This window comes from Corylus avellana, chromosome 7 (assembly GCF_965113065.1).
Source record: "Corylus avellana chromosome 7, dhCorAvel1.hap1.2, whole genome shotgun sequence".
Classification (NCBI taxonomy): domain Eukaryota; kingdom Viridiplantae; phylum Streptophyta; class Magnoliopsida; order Fagales; family Betulaceae; genus Corylus; species Corylus avellana.
In genome coordinates, this window is record NC_142496.1 from 10,136,869 (window position 1) to 10,151,788 (window position 14,920).

The following is a 14,920-nucleotide window of genomic DNA, read 5'->3' on the forward strand; positions in this document are numbered from 1 at the left end:
CGATCGTCTATCTTACGGGGTTGTGATTTGACTTGAAAATTTTAGGTTCATGCATCATGTCAAAGCTTAAAACTATTGATTCGTTCTTTAAAAGGAAAGAAGCCGACATTTCGAAAAGTAATACACCGTTTGTTCTTAATACTGGAACTTCAAATCCCGATGAACGTCATCTTAAATCATCAAGGGTTGAAGATGAAGAACATCCTTGCGGAGAAGCTCTAATTGCGGAGACACAAGAGGTTCATTTTGAATTATCCACACATAATGTTGATGAAGTTGATGTTTCTTCTATAGAACGTGATCCAGGATTACGTCCTCCGATGTGGGACTATCCAGTCAATCAACGGGGATGAAATAAGGTGGGCTTATTTGAAACATGGTCCATATCAACTTATTCTTCGAAAGGAACAATATCCACTTTCTGGACCAGAAAAGCACCCTCGCCGCTTTCAAGCTTCTTGGTTCACACAATTTTCAACTTGGCTTGAGTATTCTCATTCTACGGATGCTGCATATTGTCTACCATGTTATCTTTTTTCTATGAAAGCACTTGGACGTCCTGGATGGGATGTATTTACTATAAAGGGATTTAGAAGTTGGAAAAAGGTTAATGATGGAAAAAATTGTGCCTTTTTGACTCATATTGGGGAGGATCCTTGTTCACCTCATAATAATGCTGTGAAATATTGTGAGGATTTACGAAATCAAGCTCAACATATTGATAAAGTATTGAATGCACAAAGTACCAAACAAATTCTAAATAATCGACTTCGTGTGAAAACTTCTATTGATGTTGCTCGGTGGCTTACATTTCAAGGATGTGCTTTAAGAGGTCATGATGAGACTCTTAATTCAAAAAATCGAGGTAATTTTCTTGAGATGATTCAAATGTTGGCATCATATAATGAGAAAGTTGCAAGTGTTGTTTTGGAAAATGCTCCACAATCTGCAAGGTATACTTCACATACAATTCAAAATGAGATTTTGCATGTCATTGCAAGTAAAGTGCGAAATAAAATTCGTGAAGATATTGGAGACTCTAAATTTTGCATTATTGTTGATGAAGCACGAGATGAGTCTAAGAGAGAGCAAATGGCTATTGTTTTGAGATTTGTTGACAAAGATGGTTTTATACAAGAACGTTTCTTTGATATAGTTCATGTTAAAGACATATCGGCATTAACTCTAAAGAATGGAATATCTGATGTTCTCTCTCGTTATCTCCTTGATATTCAAAATATCCGTGGACAAGGATATGATGGTGCTAGTAACATGCGTGGTGAATGGAAATGATTGCAAGCATTATTTCTTAATGATTGTCCTTGTGCATACTATATTCATTGTTTTGCTCATCGATTACAATTAGCATTGGTTGCTACATCTAGAGAGGTGGATTCTGTTCATGTGTTCTTCACAAATTTGAATTTTATTATCAATGTGGCCAGTGCTTCATGTAAACATCATGATCTACTACAACCTGTTCATGCAACACAAATTGCACATATGCAAGCTATTGGTGAGCTTGAAACAGAAAAAGTGGCTAACCAAATTGGTACTTTGAAACGAGCTTGTGATTCTCGCTGGGGTTCTCCTTTTAATTCTATTTGTAGCATGATAAGGATGTTTGATGCTACTTGTACAGTGCTTGAAGATGTTCAAAGAGAAGGAGGTACTTACTCTCAACGAGGAGATGCTAAGGCTGCTTATAAAATGCTTACATCCTTCGAGTTCATATTTATTTTACATTTAATGAAGGAACTCATGGGCATTACTGATGTTCTTTGTCAAGTTTTGCAGCAAAAATCTCTAGACATTTTGAATGCTATTCATACAGTTTCTATTGCGAAAAAACTTATCCAAAAGTTGAGAGATGATGGTTGGGATAATTTGCTTCAGAACGTTGTCTCTTTCTGCAAGAAATCTGAAATTGACATTCCGGATTTGAGTGCTCGTTAGTCGGTATATTGAAGGTCGAGGTCGTAATCAAAAGAATCACATTACAGTGGAGCATCATTATCATTTTGACATATTCAATACTGCTATCGACTTTCAATTACAAGAGCTTGATAATAGGTTTGGTGAAAAAGCGATGGAACTTTTGACACTTAGCTCTACTTTGGATCCAAAAGATGCTTATAAATCCTTCAAAATTGACGATATATGTATCCTTGTGGAGAAGTATTATCCTCTTGATTTTTCTGAGCAGGAGAAAATTAATTTGAGATATCAGTTGAGGTATTTTGAATCTGATGTCCATTCCGATCCGACATTACAAAATTTGTCTTCTATTGCAGAATTATGCCAAGGATTGGCAAAGACAGAAAAATCAAAGACATACTATCTTATTGATAGATTGATTCGTCTTATTTTGACTCTTCAAGTGTCTACAGTAACTACCGAACGAGCATTTTCAGCAATGAAAATTGTTAAAACACGACTACGCAACAAAATGGAGGATGATTTTCTTGCAAATAGCTTAGTTCTTTATATTGAAAGGGAAATTGCCGAGAGCTTCGATTTAAATTCGATACTTGATGGTTTTGTACTTCTAAAAGATCGTAAAGTGCAGTTCTAGACACTTTTTTGTATTTCTGTCTTTTTGATGTAGTGCCGACATGTGATATTTCTAATATATCAATTTGAGCACATATTTATGAATTTTTATAAATATTTTTTTGTGATGCATATATTGTGTGAATTACCAAATTTTCAGTGTGAAAAAAATTTTTAGGACGCAAAAAAAAAAATTTAGGACGCGAAATTTTTTTTTTACGGCTCGAAATGTCTGGCTCCGCCACTGGTCTTCGCCGCTACTATCCCCGCATCATGTTTCAAGACTTTAAAATGCTTATGTTGCAGTCTTCTCTTCAATTTCATTATCTGCTGAAATTGGGCTTGGGGTCTAAAAGGTGCGCCGAGCTACTCTTCCTTCGTGGTGGTCTCGGGATGATTATCCTTGGCCTTTTTCTCTTTTTCTATGATTAAGTGGATTGGCTGGTGGTGGAATTGGGTTATGCGAACAGGGCTTCAACGTGGCAAAATGGCTAAACGAAGACTTCAATTTTTTTATATCAAACCCCTTTTTTGAGAGAAGGTTGTCAATATTTTTCTCCATCCTTTCCATCGCTTCCATTTGCCCATTTATTTGCTCAATTGATTTCTTGAGAAAGCCTTCGAACATAGTCATGAGACTAGAAATTTTTTGCTCAAGTCGATCAAGACGTGAATCTTCCATGGATCATTGTTGTAGAAAACCAACCTGATTGCTTTGATACCAAATGTTACGTGAATGATTTTACAAACTCGTGGGGATAGATATTAGGTTTTGAGGGAACCTAGACCTTAGATTCTAAGGGAATCTAGACCTTTTAGATTTTGAGAAAACCTAAAAACCATTTTTCAAACACAAGGTTTGGGATTAATTTTGTGATTAATTTATTAATGAGCTTGATGTCTTTAAATAGACAATCACAATGCATAGTGAAAATAAAAGACTAAGTAAAATAAACTACTCTAATGATAATACTTATCTCTAATATTTAAATTCTAATCTCTACTTCTAATATTATCTAAAAAGATAACATATTATCCTAAGGTATTTAATCCTAAAATACCTCTACTATTAGACCCCTAACAAGTCCACAAAATCATATCTCACTTGTCCAAAATCCTTGACCTGAAGTATCATCTCCTTGGGACTCATCACACCCTTCTTCTTGAGAAAGGATGTCAAGGCAACTTCAACTTGAGCAACATTGTTAGATATTTCAATGTAGTGACTAACAAGCTGAGTCTTCAGTTCATCAACTTCCAAGTTCAAAGAAGCATTTCCCATCTTTAAGTCATCCACTTGTCTTCCAAAGTCAAACATTTTGAGTGAGATGACTAAGTAAACTGTGCTAGCAGGAGCAGAAGCAATAAATGTAGAAGGATTAGCTCTGAAAGTAGAAGGCCGAGTACCAAGAGGTATGTCCTTAGACTTGACATCAAACTTGGCACTAGAAGTCCTATCCAAGGGTCCATAAGAAATACACTCAACAACTTGATGAGGGGTTTTAAAGGGGTGCTCAATTGACTGGAAACCACGTCTCATGAAGCAGAGATCATTAGTTCGAATCCCCCTCGGCCCTTCCCTTCCCCTTGTGTGGACAAGTGAAAAAAAAAAAAAAAAAATTGACGAGGGTCTATTTGGGATTGCAGTTTTAATAAGTGCGATTTTAAAAATTGCATTTTTAAAAATTTCGTTTTTGAAATCGCTACTTTTTTTAAATCGTAAAGGTGTTTGGTAAAATATGTTAAAAAGTAAATTTTTATCAAATATTTGTTATGCGAAATCATGATTTGGGTTTAAATTCACGCATTTTCAAATAAGTACCTCCTAACCTGCTTATAGAAATCCCATATTTTTTTTCTATTTTAAATTAAGTGCTTTTTAAATCGCAATGTCAAACACTTTACATTAAGGGTGTAAAAACCGCTAACTAACCGCTACCTGCTTAACTGCTAACCGTCTTAACTGCTAACTGCTTACCGTTATAATCGCCTAGCGGTTAGAGGTTAGTGGTTATTGGGTTTACTAACCGTAACCGCAAACCGCCTTTTTATATAATATATTTTTATAATTATAATTATAATAATATTTATACATAAAACATAATCAATTAATCATTAAATCACAATTCAAGTATTAATATATTATCACTATAATTTATATGATTATATCACATGATCAATTGATCATTAAATTATTTGATTATATAATAATAAATTATACATATATAATATGGCATAACTCATAACTCATAAGTATGCAAGTTCATACTAATATAACAATTAAGTATCTAGAGACTTAGTTCTAATGTTATGTTATAAACTTATAAGTCCATATATGTTATCAATTATAATTATACAATTATGCATATTGAATAATGTAAATGTATAAAATCAATACTTACTCATATGATTCAATGACAATTCAAATACTTATTAAAGTTAATCATGTTATTAATGTACAATGATAATGTGATTCATATAATATCAAATTAAGTAATTGACATTGGAATAAACAATGTGTTACTTATAACCACAATTGAAGTATTAATGTATTATCATTCTAATCTATATGATTATATAATAACAAATTATACATATATAATATGACATAAGTTATAAGTATACCAATTCATAGTAATACAATAATTAAGTACCTAGAGACTTAGTTCTAATGTATGTTATAAACTTATAAATCTATATATGTTATAAATTATAATTATACAATTATGCATATTGAATAATATAAATGTATATGATCAATACTTAATCATATGATTAAATGACAATTCAAATAATTATTAAAGTTAATCATGTTATTAATGTACAAGGATAATGTGATTCGTATAATATCAAATTAAGTAATTGATATTGGATTAAACAATATGTTGCTTATAATCACAATTGAAGTATTAATGTATTATCATTCTAATTTATATGATTATATAATAACAAATTATACATATATAATATGACAAAAGTCATAAGTATACAAATTCATACTAATACAACAATTAAGTACCTAGAGACTTAATTCCAATGTATGTTATAAAGTTATAAGTCTATATATGTTATAAATTATAATTATACATATATGCATATTGAATAATATAAATGTATAAGATTAATACTTAATCATATTATTAATGTACAATGATAATGTGATTTGTATAATATCAATTGTTTAACTATTTTCTATTTTCAATTGTATAATATCAAGTTCTATTCAATTCTATTTTCTATTTTTAATTGATTCGTATAATATCAATTTATATATATATATATATATATATAAACTATTTTCTCTTAATTTCTTAGTAATTTTTTAAAACCAATTGTTTTATGTTAAACCAAGGAGTATATATTCATCATTTTCTTGATTTCATCTAACCCTAAGTCCTAACACTCTCTCTCTGCTGCCTGCCTCCCTCTCACTCTCACTCGTCACTGTGTCTTCCTCCCTCATACTCTCGTCAATGTCTCCCTCCCTCTCACTCTCGGCATTGTTTCTCATCGCCGGTGGTTGTCGCCGTTCGCTAGGATTGTCTCTCCTCACAGGTTGCTATCGCCGCTTGCCGTCCCTATCTTGCTGTCGCTGCTCATCGTCTTTGTCTGGCTGTAGCTACTCTCAGTATTTGTTCAGTCTCTTTGTTGCTGCTCTGTCTCTGTAAGCCTAAAAAGCCCAAAAAAAGAAGAAGCCCAAAGAAGCCTAATTTTGAAAAGCGGTTATAGCGGGCGATTACATGTTTTACTAACCGCTAACTGGCGATTAGTAGCTAATCGCTAATCACTAGGTGGTTACGGTTGCGGTTAGTGAAATTTATTAACCGCTAAAGCGGTTACGATTAGCGATTTTTTTCAATAACCGCTAACTGTAACTGCCTTTACACTTCTATTTTACATTTTGAGATATCTTCTAAAAACACAGATTATTCTTGCGAAATCGTAATCTCAAACACACCCTAAAGTGAGTCAAGATCTTATTAATCAATCCACCATAAGCAAAGGCAATTTTGTGAGTGTCATAAATTTCTTTTTCTAAAAAAAAAAAAAAAAAAAAAATCACCATTTCTTTCAACACACACTCACTAACAGAAAATTTATTCAATTTTATTTAAAAACACATGTTTGGTTTCTCTAAGTACACTCAAATCCTAATCCCTATACCTAAGTATCAATTTAAGGTATTGTTGTTGTACTCAAACAAGACCTCTCAACCCATTTGGAACAAGATCCTATTTATTTCAAGTTAAATGGTATGGAACTATTTTATGGATAATATATATATATATATATATATATATATATATATATATATATATATATATATATGAGGGATGATAGGGACCCAACTTTTTTGCCCAACAAAAGTCCAACTTTTGCCTTATTTTTTTTTTTAAAAAAAGTAAAATAAAATAAAAAATGGAAAAAATGTCTGAAGCAACCCTGTCTATTTTTTGTCTTGCTTTTATTTGGTATTTTTTTAAAAATGAAAAATGGTATTTTTTTTTCATAATAATGTCATTTTTTTTTTCAAGAAAATGTCATTATTATGAAGAAAAATACTATTTTTCATTTTTTTTAAAAAAATATTAAATAAAAGAAAGGCCAAAAATAAATAGGGTTGCTTCATACATTTTTTTCATTTTTTATTTTGTTTTTTTTTTAGAAAAAAAAAATAAGGCAAAAGTTGGACTTTTGTTGGGCAAAAAAGTTGGGCCTTTAGCATTTGCCTATATATATATATATATATATATATATATATTAATCTAAAGTGTCAAACTGCCGCGTGATGAATATATTACCATATTATTTAAATAATAGAACATCATATACACTTAAAAAAAAAAAAAAAAAAAAAGAAAATCTTAGTGAATTCACCTCTATTTCACTTAAAATGTGAGGATTCTATTATGAGGTAGGGCCATTATGTTGGTTTTAGAGTCCATTTGGCACTGTAATTTTCCAGATCAAAAGTTCAATTTTAAACAAAATCGCATAAAATGTATAGTTTGAAAGTGCGTTTTAAAAAAATTATTATTTAAAAAGGCAAATTTTATATTTTCAAATCATAGACAAGAGGCTGTGGTTTTAAAAATACGTACAACCTTAAAAATTAGGGATAAATGTAAAATTAGTCCCTGTGATTGGCAAGACAATGAAAAAGACTACTACTCCGAAAGAGCAATGCTAGGTACCATCCTTTTATCCTCCTAAAATTCTCCTATAACTGATGTGACTTTTAAAATCACCATTAAATTTTAGATTAATCATACTAAAATTTTGATCCAATGATAATTTTAAAAGCCACACCAGCTTTAGGAGGATTTTAGGAGGATAAAAAAATGGTACCTAGCATTACTCACTCCGAAATTACTCATTTTCTCTGCGATTTCCAGTGCCTTTGATTTCCTCCTACTTCTTCTCCCTTTAAATAGGATTAGGATCCCCTACAATTTCTTTCAAATTACGAAATATTAGGAGCTTATTCCATTGCAGATTTGGAAACAAGTTTTTTTTTTTTTTTTTTGTTTCCAAAATATGAAAACCTATTTCCACCATGTAACCGTGCGTTTGGCAATCAGTTTTAAGAACAAAAACACTAAAAACGGAAAATGTGGAAACAACTCAAAGTTGTCTTCGAAAACAAGTTTGCCTTCTCATGAAAATAACACGCGCGAAACCTATTTCTAACTTAAGTGCACTCTGCCGCACAGTACCCATAATTCGTGGTTCTCATCCTCACATAGCCATTTTCCTCAACCTTCTTCATCCTAATCAATGTGCTCGCATTCACTCCCCACTTGTAAGCTCAGACCAAAATCACTCACCCAAGTGCATCGCAATGCCATTACACTCCCTCTATTTGTCTTCATCTACCCTATGAAGTCGATAATTTTCATATGATTCATTGAGTTCTTTCTTTTATTGTGCTAAAATATTAGTCCAAAGTTTACAAATATCCTTTAGTTCAAGTTAGAAATATTGACAGATGCAAAAGTTCCACCTAAACGTATTTGCTATTCGAAAAACTCTTTGCCCCTAATTGACTAGTGCTTTAAATAATCGAAATCAATGTTCTAGAAGTAGATGTTTTGTCTTTTAAACATTGATTGTCTTATATAACGTAAAAAAGCCCACTCAACTCCCAACCCTTTTTTAAACGTCCCAATAAGTTTAAAGTGTTCCAAAATGGTACATCAAACTACCAAAGTGCTTTGGAAGGAAACTTTTTTATTATATTTCGATAATACCCTTATTCTCTTAAAAACTAAAATAGAAAACTAAACTATGCTATTTTATAAAAAAAATAAAAAAAAAAAAAAAAAAAAAACCAACGGGTTGGATATATACAAAAATAGAAAAACAAAATTTTTTTGGATAAATAAAAAATTATTTACTGTATTTGGAATAATTAGAAATCTATTGTGCGGTGGAAAAGATATGCATAAATATTACCCCTCCAGCTCTGGGGGTAAATTGCAGACCACCACTTTCCTTTTTTTTTTTCTGGTTTTTTTAGAATGAAATAATTTTTAATTTATTGATTTATTATTTTATTATTTGAGAATAAGGGTGTTATAGGAATACAATAAAAAAACAATGGCTTTTCTGACACACTTTGGTATTTTAATGTACCACTCTAAAATACTTTAAACGTCATGGTGCTATTTCAAAAACGGTTGTTACTTGAAGAGCTATTTTTTCTTCCCATTTTTTGGTTTTTATAATTCAATGTTTATATCAAACAATTTGTCCATTTTGGTCTCAATTTTAGAAATTAGTAAATAAGATGAGAAAGAGTAAAAACCAAAAAAAAAAAAAAAAGGAAAAGGAGGTTGACTAGTGCACAACCACTTTTGGGTACTTGTCAATATGATGTCTTTAGGTCCAACATCCTCTCGCGGAGACAAGGTATTGAGTTCGCTCATTGTCTTTTTCATTCCACCCCCATTTCAATTCAAAATTCCGTGTGTTGGGCTTCACCTGTTGAGAAGGAATTTGAGCCTACACTTGAAGGAGAGTATTATGATATAATTTATATGATTAATAGTCTACCATTTTCCATTTCCTATCGGCTAAAACATCGTGGATAATTAGTGACGTAACACTTGTTTGGCATTTAAAAAGAATACAAGCAAGCGCACTGAAGCAATATCAATATAATGGAAAACAAACATACATACAAGTAAAATAATATAAGATTCCGGAATTTAAGCTCTTCCATGGTGTAGAAGAAACATAATACATCATGGGTGCAAATTTGATACCATTCATTTTCAGAGATTCATGAGATGATTAAACCTTGTATTGACCTCTTGCGCCCCACCTATAAATTTGTTCACACTTAACAAATTAACCATGTATTAACGGAGGCCTGCTAATGACTCATTTTCTAATTTTGTAGGAGAGTATTAACCAAGACTACGCATGACAAAGTTTTGATCCAATAGATACCATAACCATGTAACCAAACATAGTAGGACTTTTAAGTTTCAAATTTGTACATGGCAGAGGCTGCTTCCTAGGGGGACGTTTTCCACGTACAGGAAATGATGAGCAAGTAAAATGACCAATGAATTTTAGGGTAAAATACAAAATTGGTCATTAAGCTTTTCGTGTGTATCAAATTAGTACGTCCTTTAATTTTCAAAAGTGATAAATTAGTCATTGTACTTTCTAATACAATAAAATCAATCTTTCCATTGATTTTCCATGAGTACAAAATTGAGACAGACATGTTTCCACTTTTATTTTCCTTCTCATTGTAATACATATACATATTTACCTGGCGATTGAAGTACTAGTAGTAGTGTAAAACTAATAACCTCTGCTTCATGAGGCGTGGTCCCCAACCGATTAAAGTAAGTGCTGAGCAAGAGAAATGAACAATTAATTTTAAGATGAGGACTTAAAGTGACAAGTAGAATTTATTGCAGAGTATAGGTCAACAATTTGAAGTTTCACTCGCACAATAATTCCTTCGAAACTACCAGAGGGCTATGTGTATGACGGGATGACGATCGTGATTAGTCGAGGTGAGACCTTGGATTGGAGCCAGTTCGATAATGATATAGAGACATTCCTTCTTGGGCTTATTTATTGGAGAATTCAGTTATTTATTTTAAGAAAGAAAGAAAGAAAGACAATTTGAGACAAAGCAATAAAGAGATAGAATAAATCACTTATCGGAGAATTCATGATTTAAAAGAACATATTATCAGCGAGTGAATCGGGACGAACGAAGAATAAATGAAAATAAACGAAGGCCAGCAAAAAATAAAGCTTGACCCATGTTGAAATGGGACTCACTTGACAACAATGAATTTTTGGGTAGAGTCTCACCGCTAAAAGAAAGATGAGTCGCACCTCACAAAGAGAAGTTACATCTCGAACAAAAGCATCACACTCAAACACATAATTTCAAATTTAATAATCTTTAGTCATCTATTAAAATAATTACACTTGCATCAGCTTATATAACCAACTTATTGAATAATAAAAAAATAGCACAAAAAGGACTGTACGACGTAGAAACAAAAGATGAATACAACATATAGAAATAGAAACAGAAATAGGATAAGAAACAAAACTCGATTACACTATAAAATAAAATGACATAACATTACTAAGGGCTCGAGGCTTCTTTAATGCAATGAATTTCTAAGGAATGCTGACGTTTGGGAGCTTCTAAATGACCCATGTTGATAAGCTTCAGAATAAAAAAAATTGTTAATTGGTGATGTAGCTTGACTCAACATCAGTGAGGCTTCAACTTCAAGTATGGTTCGGTTGCCACTTAAACATTAAATCGTAGTTTTGAGTCCCAAAATTGTATGCGTAAATCCCATCCTTGTGAACCCTCTAGCGGCACTCTGAATTAGGATGGGGGCAATACTTTTTTAGAAAACCATTATCGTACTTGAAGATAGTGAAGGTCTGATGTCCACCTTCCCACGTCAAGTTGCAGAAGTAGAGTGTGGTGCGAAGAAAGTTTTCTGTAAAAACCCAAGAGAACTCAAAATGGGCAGGGATCAAGTGGAGGGCAAGATCATTGTCTCTGGACTGACAACGAGCTCCTAGAAGTGCTCTTTGGAACTAGTTTTCAGTGTGAATTTGGTTGACTCATGCAACAAAGAGCCGAGACAATAAAAAAGACTACTACTCTGAAATTACTCATTTTCTCTACGATTTCCAATGCCTTTGATTTCCTCCTACTTCTTGTTCCTTTAAATAGGATTAGGATCCCCTATAATTTCTTTCAAATTACGGAATTTTAGGAGCTTATTCGGTTGTAGTTTTGGAAAAAGTGTTTTTTTTTTTTTTTTCCCAAAACAGCAAAACCTGTTTCTACCATGTAACCGTGCGTTTGGCAATCAGTTTTAAAAACAAAAATGCTAAAAACAAAAATATGGAAACAACTCTAAGTTGTGTGATGAGTGCCAAATATTGCATATTTAAGCCCCTTAATTTACATTTTTTAATCCTTTAGCTGTGTTATATAATCTAACGTTTAGTTTTAGTTTTGTGATTTCAGTGTTTTAAAGGTTGCTAAGGGAAAAGCGTGGAATTAATGTGAGAACTACAAGTTTTTGGGAAGAAGACCACGAAGGCTGCAAGGCTTGTCTGGTAGGCCAAGAGGCTCGTTCGAATGGGCGTGCGCTCAAGCGCACATGGGCTTATTAGCATGTCCAAACGGCTAAAAGGCCCTCCAAATGGCTATGTATCAGATAGTAGACCTGTGCCGTTTTGGGCCCCAAAACCCTAGAAAATAAGTTATAAAAAGAATACAAAATTTCAGAAGAAAAGGGGGGGCTGCTAGGCACTATTTTTCAGAGCAGAGAGAAGGAAGTCTAGGTTTTTCCTTGCTTTTGGTGCTCTCAATTTTGAGGGTTTTATTTTGTAAGCTTCTAGTACTCCATGGATTCATATTTGTTTATATTGTCTTTCAATTCCGTGAAAGGCTAAATCCCCAACTAAGGTTGAGGATGAAGCCTCACAAATGATTAGCAATGGATAATTTTCATGTAAATTGATATTTTTCCAATGATACGAATTATATTTCTCATTTTTCTATTTTACATTCAATTAATTGTTGATCACTTTTAATTGATTGCTTGGTTCATTTATTTAAATATTAGATATCCATTGTCATTTGTTCAACGGATACATCGGATTATTTGATTTAAGTTGGATGTCCTTTGTGATTTGTGTAAAGCAAAAACATTGGATGATTTGAATTAAATCCGGTATCCTTTGTGCTTTGTACAAAGAATGGATACTTTGGATGATTTGATTCATTTATTTTGCAAAAATAGCACATACATAAAATGTGTTGTTGAAAACTTTGAAAAATATTGGTGAACATGAAAGTTGTTGCTACAAGTTGTGAAGGCTGATTCCAAAACCTTAGTATTTTATCTTTTGATTATTTTATTTTGTTTCAGTTTATATTTGTTTATTTTCAATCACACAAATTTTGGAACTGTAAGTGCTAAAATGTACATATTTTAGCCCATTAATTTACATATGTTAAGCTTTTAGTTTTGTTATTATTTGATGTTTTGCTTCCTTTTTGTGTTTTCTTATGTTTTAAGGATTTTTGAAGAAAAGCAAGTGTTTCTAGCAAGTTTCAGACTTAAAAGACAAATTGGCAAAAAGCTGGAAGCCATAGGATTGACAGCTGCCAATCTAGGCTCGAGCGCACCTGTGCTCGAGCTCAAGACAGCCAGCATTGAGCGCTCCAACGCTCGATCACACATCAAGCAGGCGCGAGCGCAACATACATTCGAGCGCCCAGCAAAAGGATCAATCGCAGGCGTGTGATCGAGCGCATCAACCTGCGATCGAGCGCACTTGCGCTGCCCAGATGCGGAAAGTGTCCTTTTCCACCTCAGTTTAGGTTTCCAGTCTCCTAGTTGGATTAGTAGACTGACTTACGATTATATTAGGGTTTCTAGGTCTTTCCTAAGCTTGTAAATAGACCTCTAAGCCTGTAGGAAAAAGTGTGGAGAAAAAGGCACAAGTTCTGGAAAGGAACTGAAGGCTAGATCAAGAGGAGTTTGGGTTTTTCTTCTCTTCCACCTGCTATTTTATTATGTAATTATATTTTAATTAAGGCTAGATTGAAGCCATAATCATGTCTTCTTAGGATTTCAATTATGCCTTTGTTTCAAACATATTTTGGTATTTTAATTGATTAATGTCTGGTTTATTGAATTCCTTATATTTTATGGTATGGATTTGTTAGTTTAGTCAATTTAGATGACCAAATCTTGGACTTAATAAAGTGACAAAAGAATCTCATCACAAGTGCTTGGCTTAACCAACATGGGAAATAGGAGTAGATACCATGCCTTAGGACTCATGTGTTTGTCGATTTCCATAGATTTATGCTTCCCTAAAGAACAACTTAGTAGATACCATGCTAAATCCTTTAGGGAAGAAGAGAATTAGAGTAGATACCATACCTAATTCATTGCTTAGGGAGGTCTATAGCTTAAGGAGTAGATATCATGCCCTTAGGTTGACAAGCATTAAATATACCGTATGATTGGAATACTGGCGTATTGTTATCTTAATTAGTCTGATTAGTGGTGGATATCAAAACCTTAATCCTTTTTAGTTTTAGTATTTCTTTTATTTTATTTCTTTTATTTTAATTCAATTTGTGACAATTTTTTTAAACCCATTAATTAAATAGGACATCAATTCTAAGCATAATTTACCAATCCTCGTGGGAATGATCTCGTATTTGCCTGCTATACTATCGTTTGATCTTGTGCACTTGTGATTAAAATGTACCGAGTATTCGCCTATTAAATTAGGTGGGTATTTGGCACAACAGGAACTAGGTTAAAATTCAATCGATTTAGATAGAAATTTATTTATACGAACACAATTCCCTATGGATTTGACCTCACACTTGCAAAATCTATATTGCAAACGACTCTGCACTTGCAAGTATCATTTAAAACTCACAACAAGTTTTTGGCGCCGTTGCCGGGGAATCGTTTGATTTGTGAAAATTAATTTTTGTTCTAAATTGATTTTATTTTTCTACTAGTTTAGTTAGAAATTTTGTTTCATTTTATTTGCTTATGTTTGATTATCTAATAAAAATAAATAAATAAATAAGAGAGAAGTTTTTGGTTGTTTTAATTTTTGTTTGTAGTCTCGAACGAACGGACCAGGCATAGTATGCTCGAGCACACTTAAGGACACTCGAGCACAAGACAACAAGGCGAGCCGCACCTGCACTCGACCCTTCCGCACCTGCGCTCAAGCATGCAACAGACCCACGCTCGAGTGCAAGCTATTTTCGCTTGAGCGCACCAGCGCAACAGACAGCAGCAACAGAGGATCCCGC

The 14,920-nt window shown here is 32.9% G+C and overlaps 1 pseudogene; it reads left to right on the forward strand.

Annotated features, from left to right (window-relative positions):
- Nucleotides 1–56: 56 nt before the first annotated feature.
- On the forward strand, nucleotides 57–2,575 carry LOC132185273 (uncharacterized; annotated as a pseudogene).
- The last annotated feature ends 12,345 nt before the right edge of the window (nucleotides 2,576–14,920 follow it).